The following is a 14,637-nucleotide window of genomic DNA, read 5'->3' on the forward strand; positions in this document are numbered from 1 at the left end:
TTGTTTTTGTTTTGTTTTTGCTTTTCTTTGTATCCCCAACAGTTAGCATAATTTCTGGCACATAGTAGTCATTTAATATATGGTTTTTCATTGACTGACTAACTCCATCCCCAAAACGTAGTTCAAGCACTCTACCTAGAAAACACTCATAATATCTGAGTGGAGCCTAGAATACAGAGGCTTTGCTATATCAAGCTACTCTTTGACAGTTTTGCAAATGAAGTTAAGTGAAGCTGGGTGCATATTCCTACCTGAAATATGTTTATCTACCAGAAACAAAGCCTCTATTTGGGTATAGTGCTTTGAGCAGCCCCAAACCTGGCCAATCTCCATATTATCTTGGTTGCCTTGTTTGGTCTTTCAAATACATTTTCATAAACATGTCAACTACAGCTTTCAGCTCTTCAAAATATGGCAAATGAGCTTCTTAAGAACAACACTAAAGATTTTGGAAAATAGAAAAAGCAGACAATGACATTTTTTTTCTTTTGGAGAGCCCTTAAAGGTAACACCCAATATCAGGTTTGGAAAATATAGTTACCATTCAGTTTTAAACCAAAACTATTAGATGGATGGATGGATGGATAGATATGTGAGATTTAAAATTGGATATTAGATCATAAATCTCCCCTACTTAACCTTTCCCTTAATTTATCTCCCAGACTAGTAAATGGAAGAAGCTTCTTGCTAACTGGAGTTCGACTCGGCCCAGCTCTCAGTTAACAGCACGCGCTTGACTCAGTCTCTCTCTCTCTCCCCAAAGGTGGCCTTGGGTTTTGGTGAGTTTTATACGGAATATAGACCAAGCTTAGACTTAAGACGATTTGCTTTGTATTTCTACTTTCCTATCCTTCTAATCAACATCACCTTGTGACTACCATACAATAAAAGCTCTAACTAGAAAACCAGAAGCTTCTTCCATTTACTAGTCTGGGAGATAAATTAAGGGAAAGGTTAAGTAGGGGAGATTTATGATCTAATATCCAATTTTAAATCTCACAGTTTACACTGTAATTTCACAGTTAAGGACTATATTTAATATATATCAACCCACTTGGGCTGATGTTACTTGCCTTATGGAAACTTTACTGTCCCATCTGGGTCGCCAAAGAGAGAGAGAGAGAGAGAGAGAGAGAGAGAGAGAGAGAGAGAGAGAGAGAGAGGAGAGAATGCATTATATATTATCATATGTAAGGAGGATGACAAGGGTTTTTTTGTTTTGCATATCTCTTTAAAAAAAAAAAAAGCACAAGGCCAAATTGAGTTTTTAATTTGAGTTTTCAAGTCTTCAGATGATTGCTGTCTTGTGCCTGGGGGAGAAAAACATGTCAAGGCATTTGTCATGCCTGGAATGTGATGAAGGTTGTCTTGCTAGTGAAAAACACAAATGTTCTGGCTAGGAACAATGTGTGCAAATAATTTTGTGAGGAAGTTAATATGGAAAGACACCTGAATGCTTTCCTTTGTAGGTAAAGATGATGCTACTAATCTTTCTATAGCAGATCATATGATTTTAATTACTTTTTAAAGGTGATGATGGATTTTTGTCATTTCACCAAAATGCCAAACCCACATCCACATTTGTAAGATGATCAGTTGAGGTTAAGGGTACAAGTGGTCATAAAATCAAGTTAAGCCAACTCTCTCCTCTGAGAATCAACTTGTGAGTTTAGCTTCATGAACACCAAGCTCTAACCAACCAAATTTATTGAATGTATCCTAGAAATTAATTTATTCCTAGTCTCATTTTACTTTCAAAATGTTGATTTCTGTTGTACTGGGGGTGATTTGTCAGGCAGACACCCCCTCCCGCCTAGTTATTCACATATTAAGTTTGATAAAGCATCTAATTCTTTGTGGATTATACCAAAGGCAGAAAAAAAATATTGTGGACGACACAATGATATTTGAAAAAGTATGATTCATGTAAAACCAGGAAGGAAGGATTTATTAAGTTCCTACTATGTGCTAAATACTGTGTTAAATTCTTTACAAGTGTGGTAAAAAGTTTTTAACCGTCGGTTAGCGATAAAGGGTGGTCCTTTAAAAACTGGCGTCTCTCCATTATTGCTAATCGACGGTTAAAAACTTTTTACCACATTACAATAAAAGCTCTAACTAGAGACCAGAGGTTTCTTCCATTTACTAGTCTGAGAGATAAATTAAGGGAAAGGTTAAAGAGGGAAGATTAATGCTCTCGTATCCAATTTTAAATCTCACACAAGGATTATCTCATGTAATCATCACAAGATTTCTAAGAAGTAGGTGAAATTAATATCCTCATTTTACATTTGGGGAAACTGAGACAGATAGCTGTTATGGTATTTTCTCAGGCACAATTTGAACTCAGACCTTCCTGACTCCAGACCAGGCAATGTTATCCACTGAGTCACCTTACTGCCCCTAGAGGGAAACTAAATTTTCTCTTAGCAGGAAAATAACGTTATACATTTAGGTTTAGAGCTGGAAGAGACCTCAAAAGCCAATTGAGTTGACCCTCCATATTTTGCAGATGAGGAAATTGAGGCACTGGGAATTTAAGAAACATACCTAAGGTCACAAAGGTAGTGTTAGAATCAGGACTTGAACCTAGGTCATCTGACTCCAAAACCAGTACTCTTTTGGGGGGGGGGGGCTGGGTGGGTGTTGCAGGGCAATGAGGGTTAAGTGACTTGCCCAGGATCACACAGCTAGTGTCAAGTGTCTGAGGTCATATTTGAACTCAGGTCCTCCTGAATCCAGGGCCAGTGCTTTCTCCACTGTGCCACCTAGCTGCCCCAACCAGTATTCTTTCAATTGTACCATTTGGCTTCCCAGATGATAAGAATATAGGGAATGCCCTCACGTTATTCTGTCAAAAATACAGAATTTTTTTGCGTTGGTTGGTTGGCTGGTTTTTCACTCTTGGGAAGTAATGTGGATAAAAGACACATTAATCAGACTATGTAAAACAGTTAGGCATCCCTTTGAGTAAAATAAAGTATGCATATCTTGCTAAGATGGCGCAGATGGGATACAAAGTTGAGTAGGAGGTTAGGTTGGATTGCATTCAGCAAATTGTGATGCTTTCAATGATCACAAAATATTGCTGCATAAGATCATCTCTTCTACATCAATATTCTTCCAGGGATTGTTGTGAATTTCAAAACATTATGATTTTAGGAGAATCAAAACTGTAATCCAAAGAGAAAAAAGCATGGTAAACTTAAGTAATTTACATTTAGTATAATGTTGGGGGTGTGGCATAAAATGTTATCAGATATACGTGACTAACGAACAATATGAATCCCTCACTTGACAAGAATGAATGAAATAGGTATACAATCTGGATGACATATTGGACCTTCATTTTTTTTTTAACAAGACAAAGGCATTTACATTTTGAGTAGGAGATTTGTGGAAATACAAGAACAAGAATCATAGAGGTTTAGGAGATATTGAGGGGTTGCCATATGCATTAGTGGAGAGAATATTTGAATACCAATTATATCATGGATCTACCCAAATACCATACATTTTTGACATCATACTATTATTTCCATTTTTCCTTAATTAATATTGCATTAAATATTTTTAGTTAATATTTCAACCCCAAATCAAGAGTTTTGTTCTTTCTGTTTAAAAAAAAATGTTTTTCTTTTACAGGAAATATGAACAACTAACTTGGGATTGCTTACACATCAAGAGTTCACAATTTTTCTGCTCAAAATCATCATTGAAAATTTATTAATTAAAAATTGATACTAAATATTGTATAATTTTTATGACCAAGTTTGGTACAAGAGAAGAGATATGAAAATATACCTACTTCCCTTCTTTGAGGAAGTGGGGGACATAACTGTGTAATGTTGTACATATTATTTGACTCAGTTGATGTGTTGGTTAATTTTTTTTTTTTTGGTGAGGCAGATGGGGTCAAGTGACTTGCCCAGGGTCACACAGCTAGTAAGTGTTAAGTGTCTGAGGCCGTATTTGAACTCAGGTCCTCCTGAATCCAGGGCCTGTGCTCTATCCACTGTGCCACCTAGCTGCCCCGATGTGTTGGTTAATTTTGATGAACTATTTTTTCTTCTTTAAATAAATCATTGTTACAAGATATGGCTCCCAATTTGGAACTATACCCAAAGGGCTATACAACTGTGCATACCCTTTGACCCAGAAATACCACTATTGGGTCTATATCCCAAAGACATCGTAAAAAAGGGAAAAGGACTCACATGTACAAAATTATTTATAACTGTTCTTTTTGTGGCAGCAAGGAATTGGAAATTGAGGGGATGCCCATCAGTTGGGGAATGGCTAAACAAGTTGTGGTATATGGATGTAATGGAAAACTATTGTGCTGTAAAAAACAATAAGTAGGTGGATTTTGGAAAAACCTGGAAAGACTTACATGAATTGATGCTGAGTGAAATGAGCAGAGCCAGGAGAAGGAAAAAAATGTTATACATTTAGGTATCAACAACATTGTGTGATGACCAACTATGATGGACATACCTCTTCTCAGCAATACAATGATCCATGATAATTCCAAAGGACTCATGATGGAAAATGCTCTCTATATCCAGAAAAAATAACTTTGGAATCTGGATTCAGATTGAACCATACTGTTTCTACTTTTTGTGTTTTGTTCTTTTTTGAGGTTTTTCCCTTTTGTTCTTATTCTTCTTTTACAACATGACTAATGCAGAAATATGTTTGCTGTGATTGTACTGAAAGAAAGATGGCTGCGCTGGCTCGGTCATGTGCACCGCATGCAAGACAGGCGCATTCCTAAAGACCTACTCTACAGCGAGTTAGCCCCAGGCCAAAGACCGGTTGGACACCCCCAGCTTCGCTATAGAGATGTATGCAAGCAAGACTTGAGGGCTCTGGGAATAGACATCTGCAGCTGGGAGGAGATGGCCGAGGATGGTGCCCGATGGAGTTCAGTACTCAGGAGCAGCATGCACGCAGCTGAGATGGGTCTCCAAGCTCGGGAGGAAGAAAAACGAATGAGATGCAGGAACTGATGGGCAACAGAGAGCGCAATTTTCCGATGTCCTCATTGCAGCAGGAGCTGTGGCTCCCGTATTGGACTGCACAGCCACACTGTGGCCTGTGGCTCTTCAAGGTGCTGATCCATGGTTGTCTTTGACTGGTGGAAGCCTACCTAACTTAGATCAGATTGCTTGCTGTCTTGGGTGGGGGGAGGAAAGAGAGGGAGGGAGAAAAATTTGGAACTAGAAATATTATAAAAACAAATGTTGAAAACTATCTCTACATGTAACTAGAAGATAATAAAATACTTTAACGATTAAAAAAAAGATCTGGCTCCCTGGGTAGGAGAGGGGAAAGGGATTAATTTGGTAATGAAGGTCATATAAAAATAGAATATTCAATAAGACATGGAACTAATTGCAGAAAAAGAGAAAATTAACTTATGTAAACCAATAGAGGAGTATTTTAGTCATTGTTCACTCTAATAATACATCTTTCCCTGGGCTAGCATAACGGCTAAGGTCTCTGGGTCTACTCCTTGCTTTAACTCTCTTTAATCTTCATTCTCTCACCACATCAGAGCAAAGAAGTTCAGAAGTACAAACAGAACATGTCTGGAAGTCAGGAGATTTTTGTTATTCCCTTGATGAATAACCTTGGGGAATATTATTTATTCTCTCTGAACCTCAGTTTCCTCATTGATAATAAAAAGCTTATATTTAATAGCCATTTATGGTTAGAAGGTACTTTTAGAAAATATATTATCTCATTTTATACCCACAACATCCCTTCTAGGTCACAGAGAATAAGCCTTCAAACCAAAACTCCATTTAAATCTTCTGAATGCAAGTCTTCACCTCTTTCCATTACCTAATACTGTCTTCACAAGATAGTAAAGAGACAGACATGGCAGCTCGTACTGAAATGTAGAGGAATAAGGACTGGTGGCATAGTGTATAGAGCACAGGGCCTGAAGTCAGAAAGACCCAAGTTCAAATCTAGCCTCAGACACTTACTAGCTGGTGTAACCCTAGAAAAGTCACTTAATTCTGTTTGCCTTGGATCCTCATCTGTAAAATGAACTGTAGAAGGAAAGGACAAAGCACTCCATTATCTTTGCCAAGAAAACCCTAAATGGGGTCACAAAGTTGGACATGACTGAAATAACTAAACAACAACAAAATCTCTATAAAATGAGATAGCATTTTCTTTCCTAGCTCTGAGGATCTATAGGTCTATGAAACTAGATATTTTATGAAGCCAAAATTCAAAATTATGATTTGGTTAGCACATTTTAACATATCTTGATAAGTAAGAAAAACCACAAATATCAATGTAACTTCCAAATTAAAGAAAGTTAAAGAGAGTTAAAGAAAGAAAATGATGAGCATAGATTGAAATGTTCCACTCTAGTTAGCCTTCTCCATTTTCCATTTATCTTGGAAAATTACAGCCTCCCCCCTCCAAAAAAAAAAAAAAAGCCCAAATCTTACTGGTACAGAAACTAGAAACAGACTCAAAGATTCAGGCTGGTTTCTTTACAGTTACTGACGTACTAAAATGAACAACTCAGTGAGAACAAGAAGTGCGTGTCTGACCTTTCTTTAAAAGATTACACTTCTTAGCTAGGACATATAAATCTAAAGCAACCCTGTCCATTGGTTCAATTTGAATAGTGATTTATTTCTCAATAATCTGACCTTTCACATCATATAGTGCCTTGCTCTGATCCTTCTTTTTTGTGGGGAACATTCTGTCTGCGCATTCTGTTCCTAGGGTTCCTAAAGTCTCTCAGGTTTCATGGGATTTGGAACAAAGCAGTCATAACAGGAGAGAGCAGAGCCCATTGGACTGTCTAAGTCCTACTGCTGCTAGGTACTTCTTACTCTCATCTCACCAATATGTATGCCCTTCCCTCAAACTCTTACCTAGGTCACGTCACTTTTCTGGATCAATCAACCTCGCCCTATTTGGTCTGGTTTTTCAAGAAAACCAGGTGTAAGTTTTTAAATAAAATCAATAATAAAAACTTATCCCTAAGTTTAAAGACCACGGTCACCATCATTACTTCCTACCAGTTTGCTTTTGTGAGATGCACTGTGACTGGAGAAAGGGTGGTGGGGAGAAGGAGGTAAAGGACTAAACATGGAATCAGGACGATCTGGGTTTGAATCCTTCCTATGATCCTTGTTACAGAGTATAGGACCACTGAACTAGAGTTGAATACAGCTTCATTTTACAGATAGGAAAACTCAGACCCAGGAAAGTTAAGTTACTTGTCCAATGTCACACAGGTCATGGGCCTCAGAGATGGGATTTGAACATGGATCCTTTGAATCCAGAAATAGTTCTCATTCCACTGTACCATACTGACCATTACAGCTAGGTGAAGCAATGGATGGAGTCCTGGGCCTGGAGTTAGGAAGACCTGAATTCAAATACAGACTCAGGCACTTACTAGCTGTATGACCGTGAGCAAATCACTTTGCCTCTGTTTTCCTCAGTTTCTTTCCCTTGTAAAATGGGAAGAATAACAGCACTTACCTCAGAGGATAGTTGTGAGCATCAGTGAAAATTTGTAAAGTGCTTAGTACATGCCTGGTACATGGAAGCCACTTGCTGTTTGTCCTTCATTTTTGAAGAGGACCAATGGTATTGCAGGTGATGTCAACTCATGGATGAACTGGATTTAAATGAGCCAGAGTTACACAAAGTCATCAGCCTCACTCTCTCTTCAAGAGTCATCAAAGTCCATCCAGTAGCAGGACAAAAGTCAAGATGACTGGTAATGGGCTGGGATGCAGTGATGACCTTGGCACCTTTGATGTCCGACCAAGCTCTACATGCTCCATGGTGCCTGAATCAGCTGTCTTCATGGCCATTGGAACAAAGTATTTTCATCTGTCCATTCTCCTTGGGAAGTCTTCACATGATTGGGGTAGACATCTTCCAACTCACTAATGGACTTAAGGCCCATTAGTTACCTTGGGATAGCCTGTTTGCTGGGACAGTTTTATTGGGATGTGACTGCTGTGCATGCTATAGCTTCTTGGAACTACATATTAGAGTTGAATGCCAGGTGGACACCAGAGGAGGATGAGAAGCCCTGAAAAGGGCTCAGCAAGTCCTCATTCCAGAGGTGTTAGTCCTCCTGGAATACCCTATACACCTTGGTATCCACATGGTAGCCACTATATGAATGCTTACTCCCCTTCTTCCTCATTCTCCTATGGACAAGTCATTTATCCTCTGTGAGCCTCAGTAGTAAAGGGCAGTTGTGAGGTTCAAATGAAATAATGTGTATGAAACACTCTGGAAACAGAAAAAAATGCCATATAAATAGCATTCATTAATTCAAAATATGCAGGTTTTTATCAATTACTGTATATACATGTCAGTTTTTAAAGTATACAGTAATTTTATCTATTATTGTATTTGTCTGTTATAGGATCTCAGTTAGAAAGGAATTCAAAAGTCATCTAGTTTAGTGTGCACCTAAAAAAGAATCCCCTCTACCACATACCTAACAAGGGATGTTTTTGAAGACCTTAGCAAAAGAGAATCTTCTACCTTCTGAGTTAGCACATTCCACTTGGGATGACTCCAATTCCTAATATCAAGCCTAAATTCATCTCATCACAACTTCTACTCATTAATCCTAATTTTGACTTCTGGAATCATTCAGGACAAGGTTATTCCCTTTTCCTCATGATAGTCATAACATATTTGAAGATGACTATCACATTTCTTCTTCTTTTCTCTAAAGATCACTCATTTCTTCAACCTTCAACCAATGAACTCCAACACCTTAATACCCCTTTATTTCCCTCCTCTGAATACCATCTTCTCAGTTTCTTTTTGTGTTGTCTTCCCTTAATGGATTGTAATCTCCTGGAGGGAAAGGACTGTGGGGTTTTTTATTATTATTATTTGAATCACCAGTATTTAGCACAATGATAGTATGAGGACTCATTGTTAGACAAAAACTGTTTAGAAAATTATATAATAGCATAGAAGAACTTGAAGACAATTCTCTAATCATGAGTTGAAAAAAGTAATCAATGTCTCAAATGATTTAAAAAAGAAATAGGCATACTTAGAATGAAATTGCAAAGAAAAAACTTTTGAATTTGACAGCACAAATCAAACTATTAAATGAACTATACAAAAAATATGTTAGTGATCTCAAAACTTTTTTGATCAAACACTCCATCAATAAAATATTTTCGAGCACATATTCCACACACACACATATATGTATACATTTAGAAATTATACATATGTACTATATTCTACAATATTGTATACATTAGAAAACATACAAAAATAGAATTTCAAAAGGATGAAATAAATCTTAAAACAATGTTTATATATCTAAAAAGGTTATTAATAGTATAAGAAATCTTTTTGCTTTCACTAAAATGCCAATTTTTTTATTGAAAATGATTTTAAATTGAAGTAAGTTGAAATGTAGTTGTGTACATGGAAGTGAGGGTGTAGCTTTGTGTGTGTGTGTGTGTGTGTGTGTGAAAATAAGCAATAAAAAATTTCTACCATGCTTTGAAATATCCAGTGGGCTATTGGTGTCATGATAATGAAGCTTAGGAAAAAAGACTAGCCAATGTAGTCATCTCCACGGATGATAACTGAACTCACTAAGCTTACGAGGTCAATCAATCAGTAAATATTTATTAATCACCTACTTAATAACGGGCAGCAAGGTGGCACAGTAGATTGAGTACTGGATTTGGAATCAGGAAGACTCATCTTGAGTTCAAATCTGGCCTCAGACACTAGTTGTGTGACTCTGGGCAAGTAACTTAACCATCTGTCTCACTTTTCTCGTCTGTAAAATGAGGTGAAGAAGGAAATGGCAAACTTCTTCAGTATCTTTGCCAAGAAAATCCCAAAATGTCATAACAAAGAGTCAGATGTGACAGAAACAACAACAAAGCACCTACTATGTGCCAGGCACTTTTCTAAGTGCTGAAGAGTCAAAAAGAAGCAAAAGACAGTCCCTGCACTCAAGGAATTTACAGTCTAATGGAGGAGACAACATGTAAAGAAATGTATACAGTCAGCTATATACAAGATAAATAGGAAATAATTAACAGAGAGAAGGCACTAGAATTAAGAGAGGTTGGGGAAGATTTTCTGTAGAAGGTGGGATCTTGGGGACAGCTAGGTGGTGCAGTGGATAAAGCACCGGTCCTGGATTCAGGAGGACCCAAGTTCAAATCCAACTTCAGACACGTGATAATTACTAGCTGTGTGACCCTGGACGAGTCACTTAACCCTCACTGCCCCATGCAAAAAAAAAAAAAAAAAAGGAGGTTGGATCTTAGTTGAGACTTAAAGGAAGCCAGGGAGGTCAGTAGTAGGAGAGGAATAGGGAGAGTATTCCAGGCATGGGGGACAGCCAAAAAGAATGCCCAGAGCCAAGAGATGCAATGTCTTATTCTTGAAGGCCAGTGGCAGGGTAAAGGTCAGGAATAACGTATAGGACAGGAAAGGAAGGAGGGGGCTAGGCTATGTTGTGCTTTGAATGCCAAGCAAAGCATTTTGTATTTGCTCCCAGAGGCAATAGGAAGCCACTGGAATTTATTAAGTAGAGCAGTGACATGATTGAACCTGTGTTTTAGGGGAAAAGTCACTTTAGTGACTGAATGGAGGATAGATTAGAGTGGACAGTGACTTGAGGCAGACCCACCCACAAGCAGGCCATTGAAAAAATCAAGGTATGAAGTGATAAGGGCCTGCATTAGATTGGTGGTAGTGTCAGAAGAGAGAAGAGAGCATTTTGAAGAGATTTTGAAAAGGTAAAATCAACAGGCCTTGGCAACAACATAGATGGAGGGTGGAGGAGGGTGAGAGATAGTTGAGGAATGCAGGATGACTCCTAGGCTGTGAGCCTGAGGGACTGGGAGGATGGTGTTCCTCTCTACAATGAGAGAAAAAGTAGGAGGAGGGGAGGATTTAGGCAGAAGGATGATAAGCTCTGTTTTGGACATATTAAGTTTAAGAAATCTATTAGAAGTCCAGTTCAAGATGTCAGAAAGGCAGTTAGACATGCGAGATTGGAGCTCGGCAGACAATGGGGCAGGAAAGCAGATCTGAGAATTGTCAGCATAGACATGGTAACTGAATCCATGGGAGCGAATGAGATCATTAAGTAGTACAGAGCAAGAAGAGGGCTCAGCGGGAGCAGCTAGGTGGTGCAGTGGATAGAGCACCGGCCCTGGATTCAGGAGGACCTGAGTTCAAATCCAGCCTCAGACACTTAACACTTACTAGCTGTGTGACCCTGGGCAAGTCACTTAACCCCAATTGCCTCCCTAAAAAAAAAGAAGAAGAGGGCCCAGCGCAGAGCCCCGAGTTAGCAGTGTCAAGTGCAACAGAGTCACAAAGCTCGAGGATGGACCCTGCTTTCTCCTTTTATTTTTGAATCTTCTTAATTAATTTCAACAAACATTTATTTAAACATCTCCCATGTGCCAGGCAGTCTGCAAGGCTCTGTGAATATGGGAACAAAGAATAGAACAACCCCTGGTCTTGAGAAGCATTCATTCTCCTGGGGCAGAGAGGAACAATATGTATTCAAATAAACAAATACAAAAATACAAACAAAATAAAAGTGTAAAATATACGGAAAATACAAATCGAAGGAGTTTACCATCATGGGTAAAAAGCAGGCCTCAGCATCAGAAGGCCTGGGGTCACCACTGCCTCTGACACAACCTGGCTGGGTCAATCTGGATATGGAACTGAAATGCTCATTGTTCTAGGCAATTCTTTAATCTTACACATTTGGGAGAAGGAGCTAATTTGCTCTGGTGGACAAAGTTCCACATTTAGAAATTCCTGAAGAAATTACAAGTATAGTCCAAAAAGGAAAAAAAAAAACGCATAGTAGTCTTATGGGGAAAAAAAAATTGGGGAAATTAGGAAAAATGTTCTCATAGGCGTTGACATTTGAGCTGAGCCTTGACTGGACCTAGAGATTCCAAGAGGTGTTCTTTGTAACCCCATTGGGGGTTTTCTTGGCAAAGATAATGGACTGGTTTGCTATTCCCTTCTCGAACTCATTTTACCAATCAAGAAACTGAGGCAAAGAGGGTTAAGTGACTTGCCCAGGGTCACACAGCTAGTAAGTGTCTGAGGTCAGATTTGAACTCAGTTCTTCCTGACTCCAGGTCCAGCACTCTATACATTGCACTACCTAGCTGCCCCTATTCCAAGAAGTAGCAGTAAGGCAGTATAGCAGTCTAGGGAGGAGGGGCAGGAGATGGGATGTGATGCATGGGGAAACTACAAGTAGGTCAGTTTGTCTGGAACACAGGGTGGGTGAGGGAGAGTAATGGAATCAGCCTAGAAAGATAGGTTGCTCTTTGATTATGAAGGGCTTTAAATGACAAACAGAAGAATGTATAAGTTTTGTTTTGTTTTGTTTTTTCCTGGAGGCCATGAAGAAGCACTGAAGCAAAGTGAGATGGTCAGACTAGTGCTTTAGGAATATCAATTTAGATAATATCTGGGGATAAAGTATAGGAAGAAAATGATGAAGGTAGACCAATTATGTTTCCCTCACAGTGGTTACACCATTGTTCTTCTTCTTCCTTTTTATGATGAGAGACTTCTTTCTGGAACTAGAAAAAGGTAATACCTTGGATTATTTTGGAGTCCATCTCATTAATGTTCTCTCTCCTCATAAAGAATGAGCCCTTTGTTCTAAAGAAAACAAAGAGAATTATGGGTCATGTTCCTGGCTAAGGAAAAGTTTGTTGCAACATGGGGGATTCTCAAATTACTAAGGAAAAAAAAATTGGGCAGGGACCAGAAAGTGGTTTGAACAAAGTAAAAAGACTACCTCTTATTTAGGATAAGCCAAATCTTAAGTGAAACAAAGATCAATAGAAAAAAATGCCATAATACATATACAATTATCTTAATAAATTTCCATAAATCTCTCACATTGATGAAATATTAGAATAAAGTTAACTTTCATGGAGATCAAGACATTTTAATTTGGCAATGTGAAAATAAATGAGTGGTGGTGATATTGTAAATTCCTTAAAATGATCCATCACTAATCATGGCACCTGGATCTAGCCAGGGAGAAGATGAATTATTCAGCTCTCTGTTGAATTGTATTTTGGTTCTTTAATTCAAGTGTCAATTTTGACAAAAAGTGTGTATTCTGACCTGACAATTCTTAATCTAGGGTCAATCAACTAGTCAAGTCACTTTAAAAATAGTAATTCATATCCTACTCTTCAGTTTGCCTACCCATTTACACTTTCTTTAATATATTTTTCCTTAAGATACATAAGTTGTTTGATGTCCTAACTTGTCTTTACATAGAAAAAGAAATCAGCATTAGTGAGCCTTACTTGTAATTTAAATACTCACTCTTTTAAATTTTTCAGAGATGAGTCATAGGGTTTGGACTGTAAACCCTTAAAAATTTGTACTTAGGGCTGGCCAAAGTGGGAATTACTACCTTAAAGACCCAGTTTAGTGCTAGAAGCTCTCCTTCTAAAACAAATCGAGGTTTTCTTCACATACAGAGTGCACAGGAAATTAGGTTGACTTTCCACCACTTACGTTTGACACAAAAAATGCCTTTCCTACACAAAACCAACAAGAAGCCAACTCTCACTAATTAACCGACCAACCTCTTAAGAGTCTGCCAGGAGCAATGCTGCCTGATTTTTCTTTTTTTAAAAGAAATCACAATGTGTCAATTATTTGTTCTAACGTGTGTGTTGGGTTGGTTTTTTGTTTGTTTGTTTGCTTTGTTTTTTGCTCCTTACCACTAAGATTGTATGAATAGAGCAGTACTGATATGCAGGTATTGCTTGTAGCTGCTATTATAATTGCAAAGTGTGAAAACAGGGTCATTTTTTCCCCCAAAGGTGCAACCAAAAAATTGAATTATGTGTTTTGCATTTGTAAGGGGATAAATGGATACAGTGTTTTATTCTGAGCAAGATTGAATTGCCATTGGCTATCACAAATATTTATTTCATTTTATCTTGCTTAGGCAAAGTGAAAATATATCTATTTATTTTAAGATGTTAGTCAAGGATGGTTAAAATAATCTTAGGCATATTTTGCCAATAACTTATCCCAATTGCTCTGCCTGTACATGTTTGTGCATGTGTTTCAAAATTCAATGCAGCAATGTTATTCCTGGTCTCAATACTTTATCCACCATTCTGAAGACTCTTTCAGTAAACATGGTCCCTAACCACCATTACCCTCCAAGCCTGAGTTCTGGCTACTGCCTCTAGATAGAGCTGTAACTAATGTGGGACAGATGGCTCTTTGCTCATGAGCTCCAACATTTAAGGGGAATCATGTTTTTTTCCCTTGTAGTCACTATAGGGAAAAAAAAAAAAACTACCTTCCCTGTGTCCCCATGCCTTTCCTCACAATTTTCTTCTGTTTGGCACAACTGCTTTCCCACCCTAGAATCCCCTCATGGTGGTACCTCTCTTGAGGCCCACTTTACTGTCTCATTTCCCCTAAGGTGGTAAGGGCTGGACACCCCACCACCACCCATTCCTGGGAGGGACACTACCATTATTCAGATTGTTCTTCACGCCTACTTCCTCAGCTGTTCTTGCCTCAGGTGAAAATATGTTCCAAGTCAGG

This window comes from Dromiciops gliroides, chromosome 4, assembly GCF_019393635.1.
Source record: "Dromiciops gliroides isolate mDroGli1 chromosome 4, mDroGli1.pri, whole genome shotgun sequence".
Lineage (NCBI taxonomy): Eukaryota > Metazoa > Chordata > Mammalia > Microbiotheria > Microbiotheriidae > Dromiciops > Dromiciops gliroides.